The sequence below is a fragment of the Manis pentadactyla genome, chromosome 5 (assembly GCF_030020395.1).
Source record: "Manis pentadactyla isolate mManPen7 chromosome 5, mManPen7.hap1, whole genome shotgun sequence".
Lineage (NCBI taxonomy): Eukaryota > Metazoa > Chordata > Mammalia > Pholidota > Manidae > Manis > Manis pentadactyla.
The window spans coordinates 69,674,257-69,693,372 of record NC_080023.1 but is presented as its reverse complement, the minus strand read 5'-3'; the positions used below and the strand labels follow the sequence as shown (position 1 = coordinate 69,693,372).

General features: G+C 37.1%; 1 long non-coding RNA gene across 1 annotated transcript in view; it reads left to right on the top strand.

Annotated features, from left to right (window-relative positions):
* Positions 1-19,116, top strand: part of LOC130683805 (uncharacterized) — a 175,684-nt gene that overhangs the window by 84,847 nt on the left and 71,721 nt on the right. Inside the window, exon 2 of the long non-coding RNA XR_008997793.1 lies at positions 16,533-16,640. This is a non-coding gene — a long non-coding RNA (uncharacterized LOC130683805). The remainder of the gene's footprint in view (positions 1-16,532; positions 16,641-19,116) is intronic.

The window sequence follows — 19,116 nt, the reverse complement described above, 5'->3', positions numbered from 1 at the left end:
GGAAGACTTGAATCTCCTGGGTTTGAATTTTGGCCCTATTATTTGCTAGCAGCTGGCAAGTAACCAATTTCCTTTTCCTCCCAGGCATATAGCCAGACTGTATTTCCCAACTTCCCTTAGAGTTGGACACACCCTTGTGATGAGTTGTGACCAAAGGAATGGGGGCAGAAATTATGCACCCATGCCCAGGTCTGGTCATTAGAAACCTTCTGTGCAGTACTCTACTCTGCTATCTGCCTGGTGACCAGATGGAGAAATCCAGCAGAGGCTTCTGAGGCTCTAGAAAATGTGTCACAAGACTGAAGACGCCTAGGTCCCTGAATCACCCAGTGGAAGAGCATTGACCAAACACCTTGAAATGACTGAATTGATATGTGTTGTGTTAAGCCACTGAGATTTTGAGGTTGTTTCAACAGTCATTCTACCCTATTTATCCCTTTCTGGCTGTGTAACCTGGGACATGGCTTAGCCTCTCTGAGACTGGGTTTCCCTCCTGCACAACAGGGATCTTAATGTAACCTACCTCTTAGTGTGTTATCAATCTACAGCCCTTAGCATAGTGCTGGGAAAATGAGAAACACTTGATACATGTTAGCTCTTACACGTTTTTATCATCTCAAGTCTGACAGCCAAAGAAGAGTAATTTTTAAAGATGTTTCAAAAATCATGATATATCTGTTTTTCTCTGGTTATCTTTTGGCTACTGAGACAAACAAATACTCCTCTAGAACCTTGTATCAGTGAGTCTCAAATATTTTTGAGAAATAGCACTCTTATTTTTTCTAGTATGATCTTATATATGGATGCCAGATGATAAAAGCAGAGCTGTTCTGTATGCCCTATATCCACTTGTTTAGATTTCCTGTGGACCTTGTGCTGGGCACCTCTTCAGCATCCTTAGGCTAGAAAGCACACAACTTGAATACAATTAAATGCCTTGGGTAAATACTATGGGGGAAGTGCAATATTATACAATTACCCAATGTGATACCCTATCCACTCTCCCCACAACTGCCAATATTCTCACCCCTCCAGCTTTCTCACACTACCTCTTCCACACCTTTTTCTGCTTTGTGTAGAAACTGCATGGCAGTGGGTCTGTGGTAAATATGGACTTCTTTCATTTAAAGTAAATTGGTGGCTCTTTTCAATAGACTATTAGAAGAGTAACTGCTATATATGATTTAAAGGGACTCTGAACTTTGACTCTCTACTGCATGATATATGGATGGCTTGAAGCTTTGGGGTCAAGGGTTAGCAGTAATGAATTTATGGCTAGATTCTGTCTCCTCTTACTTAAAAAAGTATGGTAGAGTCTGAACATTAAATTATAAATATTTTTTCTTCCAGAAACATCTTTTAGAGAAGACAGATGGATATTTTCCAACCCCAATCAAACTGAGTATTTACTGTGGGCTTCAGGGGTGACTGAAGGGAGAAGAGCTTAGGGTGAAGAAAGGACCATAGCTACAGCCATTGCTGCTGAGTTTAGGATTAGAGGAGCAAAGGACAGGAGGTGGTAAAATGTTGTACTTGCTAGGACCTAGGTAAGTAGGAAATACTGCAGATCCTTAAAGTATCAGAAAATGCAGTAGGTAGAAACATTCTGGATACTACTCTAAGAGAAAACATTCCAAAGAAACCGGTCATCTGGTGATTGTATCATCATGACCTATAAAAATGGAAGTATCCTATTTCACCTAGAATCATTCTGTGCATGACATAAGTATCTGGATATTGAACGACCTTGCAAATTGTCTTGAAGGTGTCAAAAGATTACTAGTGCCCTTGCTTTTGGAGCCAAGGCTGACACAAAGAGAGAGCCTTTAAAAGACTCCTGCCTCGCAAGCTAAGTTTCATATTAGCCTTGGAGTCAGGGTTGTTGTTTGTGGTCAGTCATGCTCAGATGCTCAAACTTTAGGCAGGCTTTTCCTTATTCAATTCTTGGTTAGCCCACGCAGTTCTTCCTTGGGATTATCAGGACAAGTCAGATGGTTATTGGTGGCCCACCCTGGTCCTTAGAACACCTTGGTAACCCACTTGCCCATGTAAAAACGATGATGATAATTTGGCTGTTTTTACTACCTATATGCCAGCTGCTGTACTAAGCACCATACATACGTTATTTCACCTAATGTTCATGCTAATCTCATGAGGCAGTAACACCTACTTTACAGGTGAAGCTGAGGCTTTGAGGTGACCCAGTTAGTAAGGGAAAGAACCAGGATTTGAACCCAGGCCTGTTGGGCTTTGAAGTCATCACTTAATCCTTCCTTTGATAACCACTTTCGGCAATACAAAGTCCACTTATATTCCCTCCACCTGCCCCAGTACATAGTCCCATGAAATTTTATATCACTCTGTTAAATCACGTAAAATTCTTCTCATAAAAAATGTGTTAAATATGTGATTGGCATTTTTTACTAAAATAAAGTTTCCACAAAGCAGGTTAAAGGGAAATAGTATAAATTGGTTAAATTACATTGCTTTCTTCTTAAGGTTTGGCTGAGATCAAAATACTGAAGGAAGGGGTGTGACAATAGAGAATTGTGATTACAGAAGTGATCTCTGTGGCTCATGAGAAATGCATGTGAGTTCTAAGCCTCAGAGAGATGTAGCAGTTTATGGGGGGTGAACTTTGGGTAGTAAGAGGGCAACACGGGGTTCAGTGGGCAGCTGTGAAGGGACGTGTGACAGTAAACAAGGGCACACAGAAAAGGAGGCTGATGGAGCAAAAAGACAAATGCCGCTCATTTTGCTGTTTTTCCAATGGCCACCCCACTTACATTGGGTTGACAGAGTGGGGGTTGAGACTGAAATTTTCTCTGGAGGCCATTTTACTATGTAATTCTCATCCTGTCACACAGATAACCTTGCATAGCTGTATTCTAATTTTTCCCTGTAGCCTGCTCATATATTGTTATTCAATGAAGTAATAATGTTAAAAGCAAGACAATCTATAATGCACTTTCAATAAAACTCTGGAAAACAGTCATTGATCTTTCCTTAAGTCATCTACCTACCCCTAGCTGCCTTTTGCTCTCATTGTAGAGGTGGTTAAATGACCAAAGATACTTAATATGTAAGTTATGAAACATTTCCACTTCCTTATTTACCACTTAATGGTCATTAAAAGAGTAGGAACATCATCCTTTTCCAGGTGATGTAAGATGGATCCTGGCTTGACTAGAGTACTCATTTATCAATAATCAATTACTCAGTTAACCATTAAAGATAATAATCATTTCTACCACACTTACAATAAAATGCTACAAACGTCAGTGAATCATTATTTTACTCTAGGGCAGACCTTAAATCAATTTCTTATTACCATTTATTTTACTTCTGTAATTGTGATGGACATTCAAAGGGCTGGAACATAAGAAAAACCTCAAATGGCTAAAGGGTTGGAGAAGGAAAGCCTTGGAGGTGTGATTTGTGGGAACTCCATGGATTTTATGCAGGTATAAAATCTGAGTAGTTTTGATCCAAAGAATTTTGCCTTGAGCTTCAGGTTCATTCCCATGCTTTCCTATTGTCTACAGGTATCTTGACTGGGGATTTCTAATTTCAACTCGTTTGGAATCTGCTAGTCGCTTTCTACTCTTTCACCTGATTTAGTCCAATACCTTATTGCATTAAATACACAGGTGGCATCTGAGGTGATGGTGGAATCATGTTCTGGAAGTAAAGTATTACTCTTAACAGGTCCCCCATTGCTCTTAGAATAAGACAAAAATTCCTTTACAAGATTGACAGGACCATGAATGGTCTGGTCCCTCCAAACCTTTGCTTCATCACACCTACCACACTCTGTTCCTCTCTTGTCTTAAATGAACCTGGCCCCCTTTTGGTCTCTTGTACTTCACGTGCCACAGGGCATTGCACATGCTGTTCCTTCAGCCTATAAAGCCACCTGCTCCCTACCCCCATTTTCAACCATTTAATGTCTTTTCTTCCTACAGTTGCAAGTTCAGGCTTTGCTTCCCCAGGAAAGCCTTCCCATTATCTGCTCAATCCCCATTCTATGTTCTCAGTATACCATTTCCTTCTTCTTTATAGCACTCCCACAGTTACTGTTTTACATGTTGACCAAGTGGTTGTTTGACAGATGTAGTATTAGTCTCTCTCCCCAAACTGTGGGCTCTGTTCAGGCAGTGTTCTGTCAATTTGTGCTCACCACTGTATCCTAATCCCAAGTGATTAGGATGGAGCCTGGTCCATAGCGGGATTTCAATAATGTCTGTTAAACAAATCATGAGCTGATTAAGAAGGGGTTCAGAAAAGCATATCATTAAGCCCAGAGTGTTGGAGATGTTGACAGAGTGCCTCCTGGTCTTTATGGAGTGGTAAATACTTAAGTTCATTTAAGGTTATCAAGTTTCACTGATGCAATCATTTCCTAGCTGGCTTCTTATTTTTCTAACAAGGCCCAGGTTTCTTCTATCCGGCTTCCATTTCCTTTCTACCGTCTTGTGGTTCGTGTTGCTCCTCACAATTTTCTGGCAATTTCCCCTCTATTAATGGGAACACCTAGAGCTTCTTTGGGCTTATGTCTGTTTCATATTACTGTGCCTTCTGAGATCCTCTTGAACATACCTATGCAATAAATCTCCTGCACAAATTAATCTCTGATCTGAATGAAGAGATGGCCCGTCAATCAAATCTATCAGTGAATAAGGCATTTCATAGAACCACTTGAGTAAGGAGAGGGAATGGTAATGTGATTATCTTGAGCCTAGTCATTTGAGAAGATAGATCTATTTTCAACACCAGTTTGTATTCCATTTGAGCCGCTGATTTAATTTGAAATTATTAATGACCTGCCTGGTCTAACTAACTGAAAAAAGGGCAACTTAGATTTGAAGGCAACTAAGGATGTATTGAGTACTTGTCTGGGTGAAACATTCATTCATACACCTTTTAATAGTCCTGGGGCAATTTAGCATAAACCTGATAATTAGAGTTGTTTTTTTTTTTAAAAGGGATGATAATAGTGAACATAATAGTTGTGTTGCACAGAGAAGTGACTTCAAGAGGAAGCATGAGGGAGAATGAAGACAGAAAGACTTCGAGTGTAGATTCTGAGGTGGCCCAAATGGTGTGGCATGGATTTGACTCAATCACTCATAACGACAGGAAATGAAGTTATCAGGAATGTAGAGGACATGGAGCAGAAAACCACAAGGATGATTTCTCAGCCACTAAAGCAAGGAAGAGTAGAGTCAATATTCTTGGCTACCATAGATGGTAGATGCTCAATGTTTAGCTGAATGGCTGAGTTTACAATTTCATCAATCCAGGCCATCTTAATGTTGAGTTGGGTTAAAATCTCAAAACCCTTATGGGGACTCACTACTTGATGACACATATATTGAATATGTGCACTCCAGGCATTGCTATCAGTGGTGGGTCACCAAGGCAGACAAGGATGGGGGACAGACACCAAACAAAGAGTGAAAACTCACGGTTACCAAGTGTTCATTCTAGGCCTGGCTCAAATCTATTACTTTACTCTTACTAACCAGGGCAGTTCTCCTCCAAATTCTGTGATATAAGTAAAATTATTATCCCAATTTTCAGAGGGAGAAACTGAGGCATAGAACCTTGCCCACAGCTATTAATCTGAAGGACCAGGATTCCAGTCCAGGCAGCTTGACTCAGGATCTGCATTCATAACATCTTTCACTGTCAAACAAATAAACAAGTGTATCAAGTGATGATAACTGTCAGCAGTGAATTAAAATAGGGTGATGTGATAGACAACAGGTTAGGCGGTCAAGGAAAGCCTCTGAAGGGTGACAGTGAAACTGAACTCTGCATAACAAGATGCTCCACAAAATATTCCAGGTTCTTTATCATTTCCTTCATGGATAGTATTTCTTATAATTACCTTAAGAGACAAACTAGAACAAGGGAAATGGTGTTTTAAAAAGGATTATTTAGCCTTTTCTTACCTCTGTTTACTCAGAGAGTAAAAACAGGAGATGAGAATGAAGGGGTATTTCATCCTTCTTTCTAGCTCTTGACTTACTTAGCCTCGTTGCAGAATGGCCAGAAGCACAGACAACAGTCTGAGAAGGTTCCCCAGTCTTGCAAACTGACCTGCCAATGGTTGGGTGTCCCTCACACAGTCTCGTGGGAGGTGAGCTGTGAAGACTATCCTACGTGGGATGTTTTTATTCCCTCAGTTGTGTGTATGACTTCTATGGTCACAGCTACAAGCCTGAACTAAGGGCTCTAGCTCATTGTTTTCGCCCTTGCAGAAAAAGGGTGGGAGGGAGTCACTCCTCCTTTTGTGGGTGTGGAGGCTCCCCTCTCATCTGTCTGTACTGCACTCCAGGGCTCCTGCATGGGAAGCTGATCTTAGAGTATCAGGTAACTTTTCTCTGGGTGCAATCTCAGGTCCCCAAAAATGATGAACATTTTTAGTTAACATATGACTCTATTTCTGCCACTACTTTAGGCAGTTTATTGAGGCAATTTCAGCTATATATATTCTCACTACTATAAATTCTTAGTGAATAAAGTTTTCACATAGAAATCAAAATATTTTCATCATTTCTGAATGTTAAATAGAGTTAAAAGTGTGGAAAATGGGAGGATGAGTTAAGGATTTTTCTACTAAACCCTTTTCTCTTTTTCCCTAAAGTTTAGTTCAATGAATACAGCATCCACTGGATATTATTCTCTAAAGAAAACTGTAAATGAAAAGGTTCATTACTCCTATGGATTCAGTTGCCATGTCAAAAAACAGTCTCTAATTATAAGTACCAAATTAAATCAGTCTTATAATGAGTGAAATTGGCATTGAAAATGAATCACTTAGAATTATATCAGTCAAGAAAAATCACATTAACATTTCATTATGTATGCAACATGATAAAATTCTCTATAACTTTAGAAGATATGATTGAAAGGCCATTTCTTTCATGAGGTCTTGGTGATATGATATCTAAAGAAAAGATCTCCAAAAAGTTCCCTGTTGGGATTGTAATCTTACCTTATTCCATCTAGTCCCAAGGGCTTTCATTCTTTTTAACCCATAAATTAAAAATTAAAAATTGTGTGATTCAGCTTATTACAATGTCTTACTGGGAGAATTAATATAATTTCTTTCTAGTACCTTCTTGCATTATATCTTAATGTTAAGAAATCTTAATCATTTCCTATTGTATATACACAAAAACTCTTTAATATACTGAATTACACACTCATTTTAAATATCAAACAGTTGTAGAATTAATCCCAAACCTATTTTACATGGTAATAGACCACATGTTTTTAATCATTGCACCTCTTTTAATTAGTACATAGGCTCTCTGAATATTTATATTTTGTAGCTACACAGGAGGAATATATGGTTTTTTTAATTTATTGGTTGTCTAGAATACCTGTTTGCCTTAACTATTAATAAAAATAGTGTAATGAAATTTAAGATCTCAGGGTACATTTAACATGTATACTTATTCAAAAAAGTGATACTATTTGAAATATTCTTTTATTTAATAAAAAAATAGATGGCATTTAGTGGGACCAAGTTGTTTAAAATTGTGTTAAATAGAATCTGAAATTTATCTAAATGATTTCTGCTTAATAAGTAATTAGTTTTTGCCAAGGAAGCATTATGATAATTCAATTAAGCTATTATCTCTCAACTGCATTTGTAGACCTATAATTCAAGAATGGATGGGGGGAGCAATTTGACATTATCTAGTAATGTTGAGGATATGCATAGCCTACAGCTTCACAGATTTATTTCCAGATTTATAGACTAGAGAAGCCTTTTGGTCTCAGACCAAACTTTTTGGTCTCAGAAGCCCCTTACACTCTTAAAAATTGAGCCCAAACAGCTCTTGTTTATGTGAGTTATATCTACCATATAATATAAGAATTTAAAGCTGAGAGATTAATGACAGATTTATTTGCTAATTTATTTAGAAACCAAAGTAAGAAATCTATTACATGTAAGCATAAATAACATTTAAAAATAACTGCATTTTCCAAAACACACACACACACACAAAACAAGAGTAAGAGTGGCATTATTTTACTTATTTACAAATATCTGTCAGGCATGGCTTACAGAAGATAGCAGGATTCTCATGTCTTCTGCATTCAATATGTTGCAGTGTGTTGTTTTGTTTGACATATATGAAGAAAATCTCACTTCCCACAGATATGTAGTTAGAAAAGAAGATATTATTTTATTAGCTGTTTCAGATAATTGTAGATGTTCTTTTTTATATCATATCAAAGCTCAACATGTATTAATTTCTTAAAGGTAAGTTGCAACATGAAATTTGAAACTATGTCAGTACACATTTTATACTCTATTTCAGTAAAATTCCTTGGCCTATCTTACACTTTCAAGGGCTCTTTTGTCCATACATGATTGTATAACATCATGTATTAGTTATTTGGAAATTATTGGCTCACTGAGTCATGTAGATATTCTAAACACTAATGTGCTTTTATATAACATGAAAGATTACAGTCATTAAGATCATCACAGGTCTTATAAGAAAAGTGTTTACATACTGGGATATTGTCAAGCTCCTGGTGGTAAAGACAAGTTCTTCAAAATTCTAAGTTTCACTTGAAAAATCAAGTTTTAGTATGGGCAACAAATACTGTCAGTTGTTTTCCTCAAAGCCACAAACTCAGTTTGTTCAAATATTCAAGTGTGCCAAACAACCAAGTTTGAATTAGTCAGTCATTCTTTTCCATGAAGATGTTCCATGAAGAGAGGGCCAGAGGCAGCTCCCCTATGAGCAGTTGCATCTGTGCTGCTTCTTGAGGTCACCCTCCTCATGTGCAGCAGAAGTGCTTCATGCTTCCTTCCCGTGTTGTTCCACCGAATATTAAAGAGATGTGTACTCAAAGGTTAAGATCTAATACATTAATAAAAAATTAATAGTAAATTGAAAATAAATGTAATAAACAATAAAATTAAAGTTTCATCAAGCCATTTTAAAGAGTAACAGGCATTAAAGAAATGTGCAAGTATAGACTCATAGACACTGAGAAGTGACTGGTGGTTACCATGGGGGAAGGGTTGGGGTGAATGGATGAAATAGGTGAAGGGAATAAAGAGGCTCAAAATGTCAATCATAATATAAATTAGCCATGGGGATGAAAGTACAGCATAGAGAATATAGTCAATAATTCTGTAACATCTTTCTGTGTTGACAGGTAGTAACTACACTAGTTGGGGTGAGCATCTAATTGTGTACATAACTATTGAATCGCTCTGTTGGATACTTGAAGCCAATATAATATTGCAAATCAGCTACACTTCAATAAAATGAAAGAAACTTCAAGCGCTTGGTGTGGAAGAATGCCATGACAACTGATACTCCTTGTTGTCATTGTCTTTATTAAATCATTAACAGTGTTACCACCATTGCTTTTGTACCTTCTGTGCAAATGTCAGCACTATGACAAAGGCAAATAATATTTTTGTGTTATTATGATAATAATTTTCACCTCATGAACTCTTGGGGACCTTCTAAGTCTGTGGACTACATTTTGAGAACTGCTGCCCTAGAGAAACTCTGGCCCCTGTCTAAAATGTGACATATAAAACTGATGGTCATTGCAGTATTATGTAATAGCCTGGAAAAAGAGAAAATGCTCAGAATATCAATTGATAGGAGAGTGAGTGAATCTCTATGAATGAATGAATGAATATGTACACACACAAACACACACACAGAGACAGAGAGACAGAGAGAGAGGAGGGAGAGAGAATATGTATGAACTTAGTAATGTGTATGAAGAAATATTTGGGAGTTCTTTTTTATAGTTTTTGCAAATTTTCTATAAGTTTGAATTATTGTACAATAATAAAGATATAAATTAAAACACAAAACCAAACAATCTAGGAATATGTATTTCACAACAATATGTGGAAGAAGTCATGTTGCAGTTGGCATGTCTGCATCAATAATATGGTTCTCTGCATTAATGAACAGGGAAAGAAATATCTAGAGCAGCAGAGATACAATTCATGACATTGGACTTCAAAGGGAAAATGTTAAGAATTGCCATGTCAAAGATTAAGGATGTACATAGCCTAGACACATGGAGGTGGGCAGCCTAACAGGAACTTTTAGGGATGTCAATGTGAATCAGCAGATAGCATGCAATCATAAAAATGTCAAAAGAAAAATGACAGTCTGTAAAAAATTTCACAGAGGAAGGTTTTAAGAAAACCTTAGTTTTTTTTAGGAAAACCAAGGTTTTAGGAAAAGATTAGTTAAATGAGACTGAGCACTCTTTTGTGGCTAAATGAATATATTATTTACAGCTATAACTTGAATCTATACTTACAGTTAAATTTACTTCTTAATGAATTGCTTATAATCTGGTTCAAGGTATGATTTCAGTAATTCTCAACTTTAATACTTTTCGATGTATTTGTTGTTTATGTTAAAATAATTGTCAAATATTACTATAAAATATCTGACCAACATGAACTCAACCAACTTTTGTATTTAAGACTCTAGTTCTCAGTGTGAGCAGATCAAGTAAACAGTGTCCACTATAGAATGGTGCCTGGATGTGCCCTATTTTCTTTGGGTGCATTTACTAGATATATTTCTGATGCTTGCTTGACGACACCCCTTCTGTTGGAAGCTGCGCCACCCATAGATCCAGTACATGGAGTATCAGTGGGGGATGGTGGTTGCATCATTGGATCTCTCCCACGTGGACCAGAGGTGGGCACCTGACCCACCAATTTACAGTTTGACTATCTGCAGACAGTACAGATTGGCCAAGTAAGCTGTGCTAATCATATTGAAATCTCCCTCTCTGTCCACTAATTTGACCTGAACAGGGGACATACTAAGATTCAAACCAAGTGGTGAACTCAGAGATGCTATAAGTAAGCTAAAGTTCATAGTGATTTATGTAAAGTCAAAGTTATAAGGGAATGGAAACTATCAGAAGACAGAAGACAGGTAGTAATTAAAGAAGAATAGATCAGATGTGGAGGGAGATATATCATGAAACATGGAGAAACCCATGAGGTCCTCAAAAGCGCCTGGAGAACAGCTTATCTCCAGAGCTAATCACATTCCTGATACTTTCTAAATCTATTCCAGTTTCAATAACCTTAGTGACTGGGTTTCTATCCATACAACCAAAACAGGGCATCACTGACCCCAGATAGACTGATGGATTAATTTGTGCTTAAAATTCATATATAAACAACAGCATATTATTTATATTCATATATTATTTACAGAGCATACTATATTTGTCTATGACATTTATGTTGGCCTAAAATAAGAAAAATCTAGAAAAAACCTTTTTAAATAGAAATATAGAGTGAAGTGATTATTAGGAGAGATGTGGACCTTCTTGCTTTAAAAAGAGACACTAAAAAGGAAGTGGCTGTTTATGTAGTTTCTGGGAAAATAACTAAATCCTGGGTTTTGTTTGTTCAGCTGAATGATTAGAGTGGCGCTTGCTACTGCGGTAGGACCAAGGAGTGGCCTCTTAGAGCGTTAGTAGCTGCTGTGCTCCAGGTGCTGTCTGGAGCCTCTTAGGGACTTTAGACTGGAAGGAGCTTTCTTTTCTTTACAAACAAATTAAACCAACATTTCATGTTAGAGTGCTAGTAGGAATAATAGTAGCAATTGTTTTCCCTTAGGTATTTTTAATGTAACTTCAAACCTGAGATACATTCTGAAAGGAATATAATACAGTGTCATTATTAATAAGTAATGCCTCTTAGTTTTCCTTCATTGCTTGTACAATAGCAAACACATGCTGTTAATATTACCCCTTAACTGATTCAATCCTCTAACGATCCTATCAAATAGATACCATTGTTTCCCCCATTTTACAGGTGACAGAAAGGTTATATAGCTTCCCAAAGCTACACTGCTTTGTAGTGGGTGGAATTGGAATTGAACCCAGACATTTGGGTTCCAGTCTACACTACCATCACTACCATGCTGTACTTTTTTATAGGTTTATTTGATCCATCCATGTATTGACTCAAATACAGTGTGCTGTTTAAATAATACATGAATGTAAATAATATGCTTTTGTTTATATATGAATTTACATGTTTAGATAGTTCATTTCCTTCTTTTTCCATATGCATGTTGGTCTTAAATTCATTGCATTCGTTATTTGTAGAACCATAAGCAGGTAATTACTTTATAAATTCTTTTCTCCAGTGAAACAAAGTTAAGAATCAAGAAAAAATTTTAACAGTTCTATCATCTATCTACCTATCTATCTATCTATCTATTTATTTAGGTATCATTACTATACAATTACATGAGCAACATTATGGTTACTAGACTCCCTCCATTATCAAGTCCCCACAACATACCCCATTACAGTCACTGTCCATCTGCGTAGTAAGACACTGTAGAGTCACTACTTGTCTTCTCTGTGTTATGCTGCCTTCCCCGTGCCCCCCTCTACATTATGTCTGCTAATCGTAATGTTCCTTTTTCCCCTTATCCCTCCCTTCCCACCCATCCTCCCCGGTCCCTTACCTTTTGGTAACTGTTAGTCCATTCTTGGGTTCTGTGAGTCTGCTCCCGTTTTGTAACAGTTATTTTTTATTTTACAGCTCTTCTGGATATGTAATGAAAGGCCAAAATACCTATTAGGAATATTAAGAGATTTTTTTCATTACAAATCAACAAGACAGCATTGGGTCATTCATCTGGGAGCTGAGACTCTTGCTTTCTCACCTTTGTTACTTCTCTCACAATGTCTCATCTCTTCTCAGTTTTCCACACTGCAAAGCATCAGTATGACTAAGATATTTAACTACCTACCTGTTTCCAAGATAAATTTCAAAGCTGAATGGCAAGCAGCCTTTCTCTCTTTTACCTATATGATACTCTGTGTAAAAGTATTCATTAAGAATTAACAGTAATCTCTTAGCATATTAAATAGGTACTAATAAAATAATAATAGATGTGATTGGTTGAGTGCTTAGGATGTTCCAGTCACTGTGCTACGTGCTTTAACTGTGCTTTAACTACCTTATTTAATTGAATTTTGCAACACCTCTGTGATGCAGGCATGACCAATCATGTTTTACAGATGAGGAAACTGATTCCAAATCCTATGATCTTCATCCTATAGACTATACTGCTTTTTTGTCCCACTTTTCTTTTTAAAAAATGTTTTCATCTGGAATTGTTTTTTCCCAGCCTAATATTTCCATTAATAGTTCTTGTTGTTTAAGATCAGTTCAGTTCTATAGTTCAGACTCTCACAACTATTCTTTTCATTGTTCAAGACAACTGTGTTTGGTTTTATTTTTGCCAGGTGTTTTGCTGGATACAGAATTCTAGGTTGGCAACTTGTTTTTTCCCTTTCAGAACTTTAATGATGCTATTCCATTATCTTCTGGCTTGTGTTTTTGAGACATCTGTGATCATTCTTATCTTTGTTCCCCAGTATACAGTGTGACTTAAAATTTTTTCACCCTTATTATTTAATTATGAAGTGCCTCAGTGTGGTTTTATTTGTGCAACCCTGCTTAGGAGACTCTGAATTCTTGAATCTGTGGGTTTATTGTTTTCATATAATTTGGAAAAATATTTGCCCCTTATTTCTTCAAAATTTTCTGCCCCAGTCCTTTTTTTCTCCTTCCTTCTGGGGCTCCAGCTGCTTTTATTGCCCCATGGGTCACTGAGGTTCTAGTAACTTTTCTTTGTCAGTTTCTTTGTCTCTCTGAATGTTAGTTTGGGTAACTTCTATTGCTATGTCTACAAATTAATTGAAATTTTCTTCTTCAGTGCCTAAATTTCTGTTAATCCCATCTAATGAATCTCTATTTTACAAATTTCTCATTTTGTATATTGTAGTTTTTCTTTTCATAATGTTCATGTTTTCCTTTGACCATATTTATACATACCTGTTATAAAGCCTTTGTCTCTAATTCTGTCTGCTTCAGGTTCCATTTTTTATTGGCTGATTTTTCTCCTGGTTTTAGTTCCCATGCTCCTGCTTCCTGATTATGTTTTTAAGTGTCTGGCTTTCACTGTTTTTATTTTTAAACATTGCTGGGCTTTTGTTCTCCTAGGCAGTTCAATCACTTGCTATTCAGTTTGATCCTTTTGAGGACTGTTAATAGTTTTTATAGGGCCAATTTAGAGTAGCTTATACTCTGTGACAGGTTTGGTACTCCTTAGGACCTTAGAAGGCATGGTTCTTCTGGGGTGTATACCAAATGCTCCAGATGCTCAGTAAGTTCCATTTCGGCTTGTCCCAGGCCTGCACAGGCTCTGGTGATTGTTCGGATGCTGACAGCACCCTGGTAGCTCTCAGCATAGATTTGTGGGGCTCTTCATCCTGCACAAGTATAGCCTAATGTTCAGCAACAGACTTAAGAAAAATCCTTATATGCATTTCTGGAAAATGTTTTTTTCCTGGATAACTCCTTCTTTTCCAGTTCCCTGCCCCACAAATTCTAGCTGCCATTTTCCCTAAACTCCAGGCTCTGTCTTCAACTGAGAGAGACCATGACGGCCTTCTTGACTCCCCTTCCCTTGTACTTTGGTCTGAAGGTGTCCCTGTGAAGGCATCCAGGGCAACTGGAGGGCTCAGATGGTTCACTTCCTTTCTCTCAAGATGACAGTCATGTGCTGACCCTTGTATAGTACCTGAAACAGCTCTTTCATGTATTTTATCCTGTTCTGTAGTTCTTCATAGCAGGAAGGAAAATTTGGTATTAGTTACTCCAATATGGTCAGAGATTTCTTCTTAAGATTATATATATATATATCTTAATACACACACACACACACACATACACACACACACACACACGCACACACCATCTCTTTAGGAATAAGTCTATTGAGAAAAATGAGTTATTTAATGTACATGTGTATTCTGTGTTTGAAGAGAATGCAACAAAAATTAGACATATCAAATCTCTTTATTGTTAATAAATAATAATGTTTGAAATAAAAGTAAATTCTTCCAGGAGAAGAATTTGTAGGAATCAGAAATTCTCAAGCATTATCCTAGTTTTCCTATGGTTTTAAATCATCCTTTCAAGAAAAAGTCATCTAAATTCTTTTACATACTAGCAAGCTTGGCATTCCTGCCCATGGGAATCTGATGATGGTTGGGCTTAGCAGTGTGAGAAAAATTTTCTTCTTTGGGCATTCTGTTAAAGAGGGAAAAGTCAGTTTTGACTTTGTTTTGTTTTTCACATAGAATGGGGCTTCAGAATTGTGTTTATTTATTCAGGTTTTACTTTAATGCTCTTTGCCACAAGCTAGACCTTGGGTGATAGGGTAGGGTGGGAGTTGAGCTACCATATTTTAAAAACATTTAAGTAAAACTAATGGAACCTATTTTAAGAATTTCAAACTCAAAAATACTTGTTTCAAGCCAACAGCTGTAACTTTACTTTCTCTACAGTGGGTCCCTGTCTTCTTTTTTCCTTAAAAGATATACTAATTCCAACAGTTAATGGTCTCTTTTCCTAGGTTTCCTCCTGGAATGGGAAGAGAAACACATCCTTTTAAATTCTTTCTCCTTTTCTTTAATCCATCCATTTAAAAGAATCAAAGCAATGTTCTATGCTTCCTGCATAAAAATGGTGTTTCTGGCTCCACATCATTAGGATGTGTTCTTGGGTTTGTTTTCCTGAGCTTGGCACAGGTTTGTGCTTACCACCCTCCCACTCTACAGCCCCCCGCCCCACCCCTCCCACACACATTGTCTTGGAGTTCCTTGAGGCTAATGTCATATATTTGGCACACCTCTAGTGTCTGGCAAAAAATTCTGGTGAAATCTCAGAATTCTTCCTACCAAAATAGGCAACAGGATCTGATTTTTCTAAAATACTGTGTTTGTGTATGTGTGAAAAAAAGATTTTTTAAGATATAAACCAAGGTGCTAATCCTTGTTATCTCTGGGTAGGTTGGAGAGTAAATGTTTATTTTCATCTTTTTGCTTGTTTGTATTTCCTAACATTCATTTATAGATGCATATTAAAATGATGAGCTATTTTTAAAAGATTTAAGTAATAATATTAAAATGATAAGCCCACACGATACGGCACATAGAACAAACTGCTGATATTGCTCCCTAAGTTATTGACATTCTAACTTACCAGTTGCATTAACTTCACATAGTATTTAAGGCAAAGGTAAACAAATAGCCCTATTCCATGCCTGCTTTGAGATCACCAAAAATGAAAAGGTGGAGAAATTACAGGGGCACTCATATGGAGCTCATAGGGAGCATGCTTCATCCCAGCATGAATTACTCATCAAAAAAAAGTACTAAAGATTCATGACATTGCTCCTGACAGCATTGAAATTTGTTTTAATGGGGGTATGACCTAAAATGAACCTTTGATACCTGATCATGATGATGGCCTGTTTATTTATTTCGTCTCCTTCATTTCCAGCAGGGGAGATGATTAATGTACCTACCTTTCCTGTGATGGCCTCTGTAGATAAAGTGCGTCCTTGAAGGACATTCAGTGTTTTAAAGTGCTGATTTATCTCGTTTCTCCCTTCCAGGCTGTCTGGGACGGGCACCAACCAGAACTCACGAGAATAGGCTTCCAACCTGTGTGGGAGGAAAATGGTTGAATTAGAGCTTAGAGAGGATTGTTGCTCAAATCTCAGGTAAGGAATTTTCCAGCCCATATAGGAAGTTTATACACTGGTGGAGAATAGCTGCAACCACGTTCATATAAAGTGGTACCATACAAAGCAGGGTAGCTACCTGATGTGTGCAGGCCTTTCACAAAGATGAGATAAGCTAAATAGCAATCGAGCTGTTTGCTTGGTTATTATTATTTATTATTTTTATTGATAAAACAAACTTTACCATCTTAACCATCTTTAAGTGTGCAGTTCAGCAGTGGTAAATAAATTCACATTGTTGTGCAAACACCTTTCAAAACTTAAACCCTATATCCAATAAAAAACAATCCCTCATTTCCCTCTCTCCCCAGCCCCTGGCAACCACCTTTCTGTCTTTATGATTCTGTCTTCCTGACTGTATGATTACTTTCTGTCTCTATGATTTTGACTATTCTAGGTACCTAATATAAGTGGAATCATACACTATTTTTCTTTTTGTGACTGGCTCATTTTACTTAGCATAATGTCCTCAAGGTTCATCCATGTTGTAGCATATGTCAGAATTTTCTTCCTTCGTAGTTGAATAATACCACATTATATGTGTAGGCCACATTTGGTTTATCTATTCCTCCATCAGTGGACACCTGGGTTGCTTCAACCTTTTGGCTATTTTGAATAATGCTACTATGAACATGGGTGTGTGCATATCTCTTTGGGACCTTTCTTTCAATTCTTTTGAGTAAATACCCAGAAGTGGGATTGCCAGATCATACGGTAATTCCATTTTTAATTTTGGAAAAATGACCGCACTGTTTCCCATAGCCTCTATACCATTTTACATTTGCACTTCTTTTGTTCTTATTTTTTTTTTTTTTAAATAATTATTTTTTATTGAAGGGTAGTTGACGCACAGTATTACATTACATTAGTTTCAAGTGTACAACACAGTAGTCGAACATTTATATACATAATTCTAGGTTCGAGCTATCACCCTACCAAGCTGTTACAATATCTTGACTATATTCCTTATGCTATACATTACATACTGGTTACTTATTTATTTTACCATTGGAAGTCTGTCCTTTTTTTTTTTTTTTTTTTGTGAGGGCATCTCTCATATTTATTGATCAAATGGTTGTTAACGACAATAAAATTCTGTATAGGGGAGTCAATGCTCAATGCACAATCATTAATCCACCCCAAGCCTAATTTTCGTCAGTCTCAAATCTTCTGAGGCATAACAAACAAGTTCCTACATGGAGAACAAATTCTTACATAGTGAATAAGTTACATAGTGAACAGTACAAGGGCAGCCATCACAGAAACTTTCGGTTTTGCTCATGCGATATGAACTATAAACAGTCAGTTCAAATATGAATACTCATTTGGTTTTTATACTTGATTTATATGTGGATACCACATTTCTCTCTTTATTATTATTATTTTTAATAAAATGCTGAAGTGGTAGGTAGATACAAGATAAAGGTAGAAAACATAGTTTAGTGTTGTAAGAGAGCAAAAGTAGATGATCAGGTGTGTGCCTGTAGACTATGTGTTAATCCAAGCTAGACCAGGGCAATAAAACATCCACGTATGCATAAGATTTCTCTCAGAACAGGGGGTGTGAGGTTCTAAGCCTCACCTCTGTTGATCCCCAATTTCTCACCTGATGGCCCCCCTGCGACTGTGCCTGTCTTAGGTCGTTCCTCCCATGAGGAATCTTACCCGTCTCTGGCTAACCAGTCATCTTCCGGGGCCATACAGGGAAATGTGAAGTTGGTAAGTGAGAGGGAAGCCTTATTGTTTGAAAAGGTTAGCTTTTTACTTCTTTGCATATTTATGCCCTGTGGCTTCTATGCCCAGCATTTGTCTTGAGGTATCTTTACCACTTGGAAGAATTATGATACTCGGTAAATTTGATACGAGGCACGAATTCTATTTAAGGGTTGTAATTAGGAAGGAAGAAGAAAAGCTATAGAAGTAGCAGGCGGAAGAGAACATGGGAAGATTGATTATTTCTTTGACATATCTTCTTGTAGAGTAACTTCAGCATGTATAGGTTTTGAGCTACTACTTAAATTGTGCACACACATTAACATAATAGGAGTATAGTTACATAACCAAAGCATATCTGTAATTACCAGCCATCTCCAGTGAAACCAAGTAAACCATTTAGGCACCTTAGGCATTTGTGAAAACTTATCTATGACATGGTGGATATTGTCCAACTGAACTTGAACAGTCTGAGAGAAATCAGACAAATTAAAACAAAACAATCCTGGGGACTGTTCACATGCCATATGTTCTTTTAACAGTAAATAGTCTGTAGTTGTAAGACTTTGGAGCGCTACAATTTGCACTTCTCCTAATTCTTGGTTGAGTTCCAACAGTATAGATCCAGTCAAATTTGTTGTTTTACCGTATGCACAGGCCAGCTTAGATATCTCCTTCCTCATTCCCATGGCAAGTCCAGGAACTGGTGGGATGAGTGCATCTACAGCTGTAGCAGTGCGTG